The following is a 9,747-nucleotide window of genomic DNA, read 5'->3' as shown; positions in this document are numbered from 1 at the left end:
TTGGCTTATGGAGGATTAGTTCAATGACCTAGTTTTCCCCATGTCAAAATGGCGGCGTTGCCGGGGAACGGTGTCTATGTTTGAGTGTTTTTGATTGCTTGAGTCTAGGTCTTTGTATATACCTTTCTTTTATTTGATTTTTTGTTTGTTTTGTATAAAAATGGCATGTCTCTCATTTCCTCAATATGATAATGCACCTTTTTGTGAATATTTCAATAGACTTGAGGAATTTTTTTACTATAATTGTTGCAGTCTTTGGGAGGCTTGTCAGATTTGTTATTTTGGTTTGAATGAACAAACTAGGGACGAAGTTGAATGCATGCATAATGGTGAATTTAGAGCATTGTCAATTGATGATGCTTGGGATTTTTATGTTTGGTTTGCTAGGGAGGTTTATAATAGGGGTAATCATGAATCTAACATTGATGCGCAATGTCTTGATTTTTCTAATGTTAGCATGATTTCCCATGATTTGTTACATGATCCCATTAGTGAACCTAGAACAAATGCTTTCAATTCTATTTCCCCTTTTTTTCATGATGATGAGGTGCATAATCAAGTTGATGTTAATGGTGTGTTTCAATATTCTTCATTATTTACCATGCCTTCTTGTGATGTGCTTCGTTCCCTTAATGATGAATCTCATGTGTTTGATTGTGCCCCCACTCCCCAATGTGATGTATATGCTCATGATCTATATGTTGATTCTTCCAATCTTGGTTGTACTTCTTCTTCTCTTGTTGAGCCTCAACCTTCTACACCTTTAGAATCTCTTATTGCTACTTTTGAATCTCAAATTAGGTGCATTGAGCTTGATGATGAGCTTGGGCCTAGTAAGGAGATTATTCTTAATTTTATGAGGAGTCAATTAGAGATAATGAAAAAGAATGAGGAGCGTCTTGAGGAGGGAAGGAGAAGAAAAGAAGAGTTAGAAAGCCAATTGTCATCATTGATGCTTGTTTGTGAAAAATCCTAATTTAATGTGTGTGTTGAGGATGATAATGATGATTTTGAGCAACCAAGAGAGTGTGAGGATCCCATTGGTGAGCATATGAGTGATGGTGAAGGAGTTGAGAATGAAGAGAGTGTTGATTTTGAAAATCCTAACCCTCTTTCCCATCTTGATGAGTTTCATGTGCATGATTGTGACTCTTTTATCCATGAGTATTTGGATTCATTTGAGGTTATCTCCAATATGTTCTTTGAGTGTCAAATGAAGACCCATAGCCTTTTGAGTGAGTTCATTAAGAATGCTTCATGGGAAAGAGATGATTTTGAAATGAATTTGCATCTATTCATGCATGATCTTGAGTAGGGGTGCTTATGATGCGAGTCGAGTTCGAGTTTGGGGTAGCTCGACTCGACTCGTTGACAAATCGAGTCGATCTTTGATCGAGTCGAGTTTTGACTGAATTTGACCGAGTCGAGCTTTGACCGAGTCGATCTCGAGTAGCTTGAAATTTTTTTTGTCTTAGTAAAACTCTCTATTTGGTGTAGCATCTTTTCATTCTCTTTAACATCTTTTCATTCTCTTTGATTTTGTCATTTAATAGTACATAAATAATTTTTATTATTAATGTATAATCTAAAATAAAAGTTTTTTTTTAATCAAAATATCTTTATTTTGTATGTATAATATCATATGAAAGAATTCGAGCTTCTTACGAGCTTTCGAGTCGAGTAATGATCAACTCAACTTGACTCGTTAACATTTCGAGTCAATCTCGAGTTCGAGTCGAGCTCACTCGAGTCGAGTTTTGACCGAGTCGAACTCGAGTTACTCGCGAGTTGTCTCGTCTCATAAGCACCCCTAGTCTTGAGACTTTGGGCTTTAAGGAAGTTGAGGGAGTTGTTGTTCATAGTTTTGATGAAGGGGATTATGTAGTTCCTCTTGGAAGTTGGATGTTTGAGGGAGATGATGATCATGAGTGTTCATCTTTTAAGGATTCTATGATTGATTTTCATGCTCTATTTGGTAATGTGAGGTATGGTGGTGAAGAAGAGTTCATGAGTGAGACCATAACCCTTATTTCCTCCTCTCATGTCCCTTTTTCAAGGAGTTTCAACCATATCCCCTACACCCCTATATCCCTCCCTTCCTTTGTTAATGAGCCTATTGGGGACCCTCTTGTCTATGATGATTTATATGTCCCTCATTTGTCTTCTATTGAGGATAAGAGTGATTTTGCCACCCAAAAAGATTTTTGTGAAGAGAGTTTGTCTTTCTATTCCTCTCCTTCTTTTTCTTATTTTCTTGAATATTCTTTTGATTCTTCTTCTTCTTGGCAACTCCGATCCTTTTTCACTTTCTTTTGCATGCACTAATCTTGTTGCATGCCCCTCTTCTATCATTTTCCTACTTACTTTCATATGAGATGTGTAGTAATGCATTTGACAAGCTCTTGCGATCGTTGCAATACTATTTTACTAGAGCGGTCAAGCTTGGACCTTAAACAAGCCTTTCTCGGGAAGTAACCCGTGTCTTATTGCTTTCAATTTCTTTTGTTTTTAGAATAGATTTTCTCTCATGGAAATGTTTGTGTACCTTTTGCTAGGGCAATGGCGCCATTTTGACGTGGGGAAAACTAGGTCGTTGAACTAATCCTCCCTAAGCCAAACAAATTTTATAATCTCTTAACAAACCTAAATACAAGTACAAAGGTAAGTCAAGGGTCGAACCACTAGGGACGGTTATGTTCAAGTGCTCTCTATCAATGCCTAAGCTAGGTCGAAGTCTAAAGATAAAAGGTAAACACTAACCAACTACCAAAACGAAGAACCAAACAAACATAGCACTAGGGAATGGGGATCAACGAGTAATCATGACAATTGCAACAACTTGGGACAAATATGCTAATCAAAGGTTGTGAAGACTAATGATAAAAGCTATCAATTGAAATCAAATAGCTATCTCCTAATCGTTAATTTAGATGTCTCTAAGAATAACAAACTAAGAGAATCACAATCCAAACCAATCGATAATTGCAATTCATAAATCAATTGGTCGTGTCATTAGCAATTACAATGCAATCTAGCATAATTCTCAAGGACTAATCGAATTACACACATGCAAACTCACATTAATCAATTTAATCTCAACAACTAATCAACACAATCCCCAAATTAAGCACAATCAATCCAAGTTTCACCCTATCCCTAGCCAAACAAATACTCTAACATCATCATCTAATCAACAAACAACTAAGGAAATCAAGAATCAACAAAATATCAAGAACAACTACACTAATTAAGCATCAAACATCAAAATCAATCCAAACAAACATGAATATTAAACAAAGCAAAAAAAATGCGATAGAATTAGAATTGCTCTTTGATAATAGAGAAGATCTTCAACACAATTGTCACCCTTGCATCTTCAATCTCTCAATCAACATTGAAATTCCTCGCTTTCTCTCTCTAAAACTACTTCTAAACTAACCCTAGATGTAGAAAGAGAAGCTCTCAACTAAGCTAAGAAAATGAGATCTAAAATTGGATTAAAGATTGTTCTCCTAATTTTACCCCAAAAATGGGTATTTATAATTACAAGGTTAAAAGGGAAAATAAAAGAGAAAAGAAAAATAAAAGAAAAGAAGTGTAAAAGATATAAAATAAGAAATGAGAAATCAAAAGAAAATCCAAAAGGAAAGTAAAAGAAAAATAAAAAGAAAAAGAAATTAAAAGAAATTAAAAGAAAGAAATTAAAAGAAAGGAATAATCGAATTCAGTGATTCGATTTTTGGCTGCTTCTTAAAATGGGATTTTATTCCCTGTTTCGCACATCACCCCAAATCATCATCATCAACTTTCGATCTCAAATTCCATCAAAATCAACGGCTCGAATTCGAACCCACCTTGTGCGCACAAGTGGGTCTTCGCGCACGTGTCAGGCTGGAGGCTGATGGTGTTTGCGGGGCTGCAGGCTTGAAGAGGTGGCGACGGTGCTGGTGTTAGTCGTGGCGGCTTGTGCTGCGGTAGAAGGGTAGCTGATTGGTGTGCATGAGGAATCGGTTGTTATTAAAGGAATTGGTGTTGCCTGGTGTGTGGGAACGGAGCAGGGGTTGCGGTGCTCTTCTAGTTGCCAGATGTTTGTGGCGTGAGGCGTGGCTGCTGTGGTGGTCAGTTGCGGCAAGGAGGTGCGAGAGTGGTGAGTTGGCTGGAACAGGGCACGAAGGCCGCGCCCGCTGGATTGGGGCCGCGCCCGCGGTGAGCCATCTGCCAGACCGCGGGGGCTTACTGCCTGTTTTGGTGCAACCGAGCCCGCGCCCGCGACTTCTTTGCTTCTGCGTTGGCAGATTTAGTGGCTCGATTGATGGGTTGTAGCGAGGCTAGTGGTGATGCAGTGATGGTGGCTGATTGGTGGCTAGAGCAGGGGAAGTAGCTTGCTGAGTAGTTCTTGTTGTTGGTGGTGGTGTTCGTGAATTAGGGAAGCAGGTGGGAGTTGCTTGTTGAGTGGTGAGGTTGTGCATGAGAAGGGGTGAGGGGAGTTGCTTGTTTGGGACCCGAACGAAGCTTCAAATGTTACTTCAAATATAAACACATACCTCGATCCAAACCACACCTACATACACGCTAACCCGAGAGGATAAATCAAGACAAAATAAAATAAATTAATTAAAATAGAAATAAATAAAGTAAAATAGAAAATAAAAGAAATAAAACTAAAATTATGAATTAAGGATTAAAATCATGAAAAACTCATAAAACTAATCAAAACCCAAAATGAGTTATTAAAATGGAAAATCAAGAAATACTAAGAAAATTATAGGAAAATAAAGAAAGAAAATATAGAAAAAGAACCTAAATCTAATTCTTTTTAGCGCCATAAATGACGCTCATCAAGATATAAAATAATAATTTAATAAAGGATATGGAATATATGTGAATCACAATTATATATTTTTCAAGAAAGTGAATCACAATTAAATAATTTAGTGAATATATAAGGTATATTTTACATTAAATAGTTGATATTGTTGGCAAAAAAAATAAGGGGGAAAATGATTTTGGAGGGGAAAAACAACATCAAGATATGACATGTGTCATTCCTGGTGTTTGTTTTATTATTATGTTATTGATGCTCCTCAATTCACCACGTCATATCACATACACACTAACACTCATACACAAAAATGAATAGTGTGGGGAATATTTCAAGCATCCCAAACCTGAACCCCACTGTGATCATACACTTAAGCATGGTGGCGTCCAAAGGGAAGGAAACAAGAGCAAAAGAGTCGCCAACAAGTTTTAGGAACTTGTAAACCGTTCACAGGGTGAAGGTTACACCCCTTCATTATCCTAGAGATCGCTAATTCCATAGTGGTCTGGAACCATGACTGGATATTCGGAGATGAGGGTACGAATCCAATCTAAAAGAGAAAGAACCCGCCTTATAAAATAGGCCTCTATTTTATTCTTCTCATATTCATGTGCGCTTTCTGACTAACATGCAATCATAAGGTTAACCCTAAACCTATTTAATCTATGTTGGGTGAATATTAATGCACAAATAAATCTATTATTGGTGATCACTTGAATTAAAATAATATTAGCCTAAACCAAATTATTAATTATGTTATTAGGCGTGATTTCAAGTACAAAATCCCTTTAAATCTGCATAAAAGGCGTGATCAAGCAATAACAATATATATCAAACAACATAATAATAACAATCATCATATTAACAATCTCAATCTCAATCATAAAGCTTAATAATAATACCAAGATCCTAGGCATGATACTAACATGATTAATAACAAATCCTAGCATGTCACTAAACAATACAAATCAAAGCTTTAGCCCAAACATGATACCAACATGATATTAGAAAATATAAAAGGCAACCTAACATGATACTCGAAAGCATTAAATAACATCCTAACATGATACTAGGAATTAATAAATAATAAACATGCTTTCTACAAGAATAGAGCAATTGTCTCGTGCCTCAAAATACACGCGTTAGTAAATTCAATAAAATATTATAATCAAAGAATTAAATCAAGTAATTGAAATAAAGAGTTAAAAAGTTTAGACCGAATTTGGGGTCCAAACCCTCATAAAGTATCAACCTTTCACGTCTAGGGCGAAGGCACCTTCGAACTTGGATAGGTGTGTCTAAATCTCGTGAATGCGGTATGGTGTTTGTAAAAAGGCTAGTTTAGAAAGCAAGAGGGAGAAAGAATAAGCTAATGCTTAGAGAGAGAATAGAAAATTAGAGAATTAGGTGATTGTTGAAAACGGAGGTCCAAGGACCCTATTTATAGAAAAATAGTCCGGAAACCGATAAAAAAGACTTCGAGTTCCATTCGGAATAAAAGACCTCCTGTCGCCTGTTAACGCCAGGCGAAAGCCCTTAGCAACAGGCGCTGGTTAAGGTTTTAAACACATTTTGTACGTGGAATCCCCTTCTTAATATGATTAAGTCGTAAATTCCGTGTTTATCAATTAAAATTAGTTTTCATAAAAACACTTATTCTATTCCAAGTAACTCTTTAAAACATAATTATCAATCATAATTCCATTAGGATTTAAGAGAACCTTCTAGATCATTTTAGAAGACTATAATCAATCCTAATTGCTTTAGGAATGATAATTAATAATAGGCCCTCTTCAAGATCATTGGGCCACATATAAGAACCAAACCAGGACCAATTTAGTATTTTGGCCATAACTTCCTCATTATTCATAGGAATTGGGCTTATAATATATCATTGGAAAGCTCTTTTCGAGTCCAATCCAACTAAACTATTATAGGACCCTTATTATGGAACAAACTAAATTGGAATGGACATTTTCATATATAGAGCAGGTTTTTGAAAATAGAAAGAAGGATTTTTTATAAAAACAACCGCAACACTGGACTTTTCACACTTTCACTTCATTCGATGTAATGAAGTGAAAGGTATTCATCACTTGGTTTGATTTTTTGGGGAGACACATTTGGGTGTCTACAAATAGCAGACAGTAAATTAAATTAATATAGGAGTGACCAAATCAAGCAACACATACTTAAAGCAACAATTCAGTTAGTTCGAGTCCTGAACTATTAAACCTATAAATTGTCAACTAAAGCTTCTCTCAATTTTCATACTTACACTTTGTTTGGATAGCAAATAAGGATGGAAAGGAAGGGGAGGGAATTAGGGGGAAGGGAAGGGAAAAGAAAGGGAGGGGGAGGTGAACTCCATTTTCCCTCCAAATCTCTCCAATTTTGGAAGGATTGTGCTTATTAAAGAGAGAGGGAAAATGGATCTCTCGCTCCCTCCCCTTTCCCTTCCTTCCCTCAATTCTTTAGCTAAAAAAGAGAGTTTGTCCCCCTCCCTTTCCCTTCCCTTCTTTTCCTTGTATTTTGTTCTATCCAAACAAAGTGTTATTGAATTTTTATCATCAAGAAGATTTGACATTATGACATCAACAACGAAGACAATAGTGTACCCAACAATAGCATAGGAATATCCTTATATAAAATTATATGGTAGTGTTATAATTATTAGGAAAATTTTACTTTCATCAATAACTATATAATAAAAGACACACCAGCAATGACACGTGTCATTTTCTGGTGTGTCCTTAAGTTTTTTTTTTGAATAAAATAAAATTCAATTAAAGTAAAAAAACTTATTTATACAGAATAATTCGCTAACCTCATATAATATAATTACTTAAAATAAAAAGGGTTTTACATATCTTTAACACAAATTTATAAATGGCTATAAAAAAATTTCTTAACATAATTTTGCTCATTTTCTTCATTGTGTAATATCTAATATATCTTTTATAATCTTTTATTTTGCTCAAAATTTGTCAACTATATATTTAGAATTTTCTTTGTTTATAAAAACTAATTATATAGATAGTTTAATAATGGTTATTGAAGATTACCGTGCATAGCACGGGAACTAACCTAGTTAATAACAATAAGGGTGTTCACGGTGCGGTATGAAACCACAAAATTGAGGTTTGTATTTTTTCAAACTGGACTTCTAACCAAACCGCACCGCAATGCGGTTTGGCGAGGTGCGGTTTAACCATAATTTATTAAAATTATAATTATTTTATTAAAACCAAACTTTTATTTTTTTTATATTATTAATTTATATTATTAATTTATAATTCAACTATTAAACTGTTTTTTTTACCTTCAATTAGCTATTAGTCAAAGATTAGCTCATATTTTTAAGTTCTTTTATATATATTTTTTAATAACAATATAGTATAAAAATAGCAAATCGCATCAAAGTACGATTTGCGGTGTGGTTTAGTCTATTTTTTTAAAAAAAACCGCACCAAATCACTAACCGTGGCTTGGTTATTTACAAAAACTCCAACGCAATTTTCAAACCGCAAAAATTGTGGGTTGATGTGATCTAAACCGCACTCTGAACAACCCTAATTAATAATCTTAGCTTTGATCGTTTTACACTAATAATCTCAACTTTTGATTATTATCTAATAATCCCTTCTTTGATATAAGTTCATCTCCAACTGGCCCAATCGGTCAACAAAGGTCAGTAATATATTATTTCAGGCTACCAAGATACGTGTCAACACATGATTTTTGTCTAAATAAAATCTTATTAGAAAATGATAGCCACCCTCAGCCTCGCAACCACCCTTTCCCCTATAACAGCAACCCCTACCACCCAAACCCATCTCCTTTCCCCCCGACACTGGCCCGCCCCCTCCCCTTTCCCCTTTCCCCTTTCCCCCTAACAACCGTAAACCTTCCCCTCAAAAAAACCCTTAAAACTGCCCCCGACTACCGGAAACACCTAGCAGGAAGGGGTCAAGGCGGCGCGACGCCAAGGTCATTTTTTTAGGTTTTGCTATTTCACAAAAGATTGTTCCTCTCGAAAAATCCTTGAGGTTAGGCTCAAGCATCACCCAATTAGGAGTTATATTTAGGAGTTATGGCCCCTGCAAGTTCCCTCACAAAAGATTTATTGAAATTTATCATTTCTTCTAACAGATTGCAGAAGTCATCCATCGTCTTACGCATAGTAGCGAGGTTGATTGTCAATGCTTGCTTTGAGAAAGAACAAAGCGTCATTTACGAAGAAGAGGTGGGGGATGGGAGTGGCACCTCTGGCAAGTTTGATTCCTTTGATGTTGTTCGAACCCTCAAGAGCTTTCAATAACTAGGTGGAATGCCGGGATTTATGCCTCTTCATACTAAAAGCTGTCTGTTTGACGTCCTCAGCGGTAAAGGCTTGCTGGAGAATAGCATGATGGCGGTCATAGAGCTTCAAGATATGGTTCTCCAGCTATCCTAAGTTTCCTGGTTCCATTGTTGTGTGTACCTGCAATAAAGAGTGGATCCCCTTGTCATCTGAGATCCAATTTTCATTATCATCCATTAGCCCCTTGATATCATTCCTAGCTCTCCTTGCTGTTGCACACTTGTAGAAGAAGGTTGTGTTAAGGTCAGCCAAGTTGTCCCACTTAGTTCGAGCACGTTATTTCTAGAAGTGTTGCTTTATTAGGATGTCTTTTTGACGAATGAGTTTTTAGCATTAGCTTCATCATCAATAGAGCTCTTATTAATAATATTGTTCTATTCAGTAGTAAGTTCTTCATGAATTTTCCTCCTGTTGATTTGCTTATATTGTTTAAAATCCAAGCACCACTTTTTACAGACCCTCAAAGAATTATGCAGCTTTCTTTGAAGTCTAAACTTGGTTGATCCACGAAAGCTCTTGCTCCATTGAAGTTTAATCCCTCATTCCCTTACTTAACTTTGTC

Source organism: Chenopodium quinoa, unplaced genomic scaffold (assembly GCF_001683475.1).
Source record: "Chenopodium quinoa cultivar QQ74 unplaced genomic scaffold, ASM168347v1, whole genome shotgun sequence".
Classification (NCBI taxonomy): domain Eukaryota; kingdom Viridiplantae; phylum Streptophyta; class Magnoliopsida; order Caryophyllales; family Amaranthaceae; genus Chenopodium; species Chenopodium quinoa.
Note: the sequence above shows the minus strand (reverse complement) of the source record.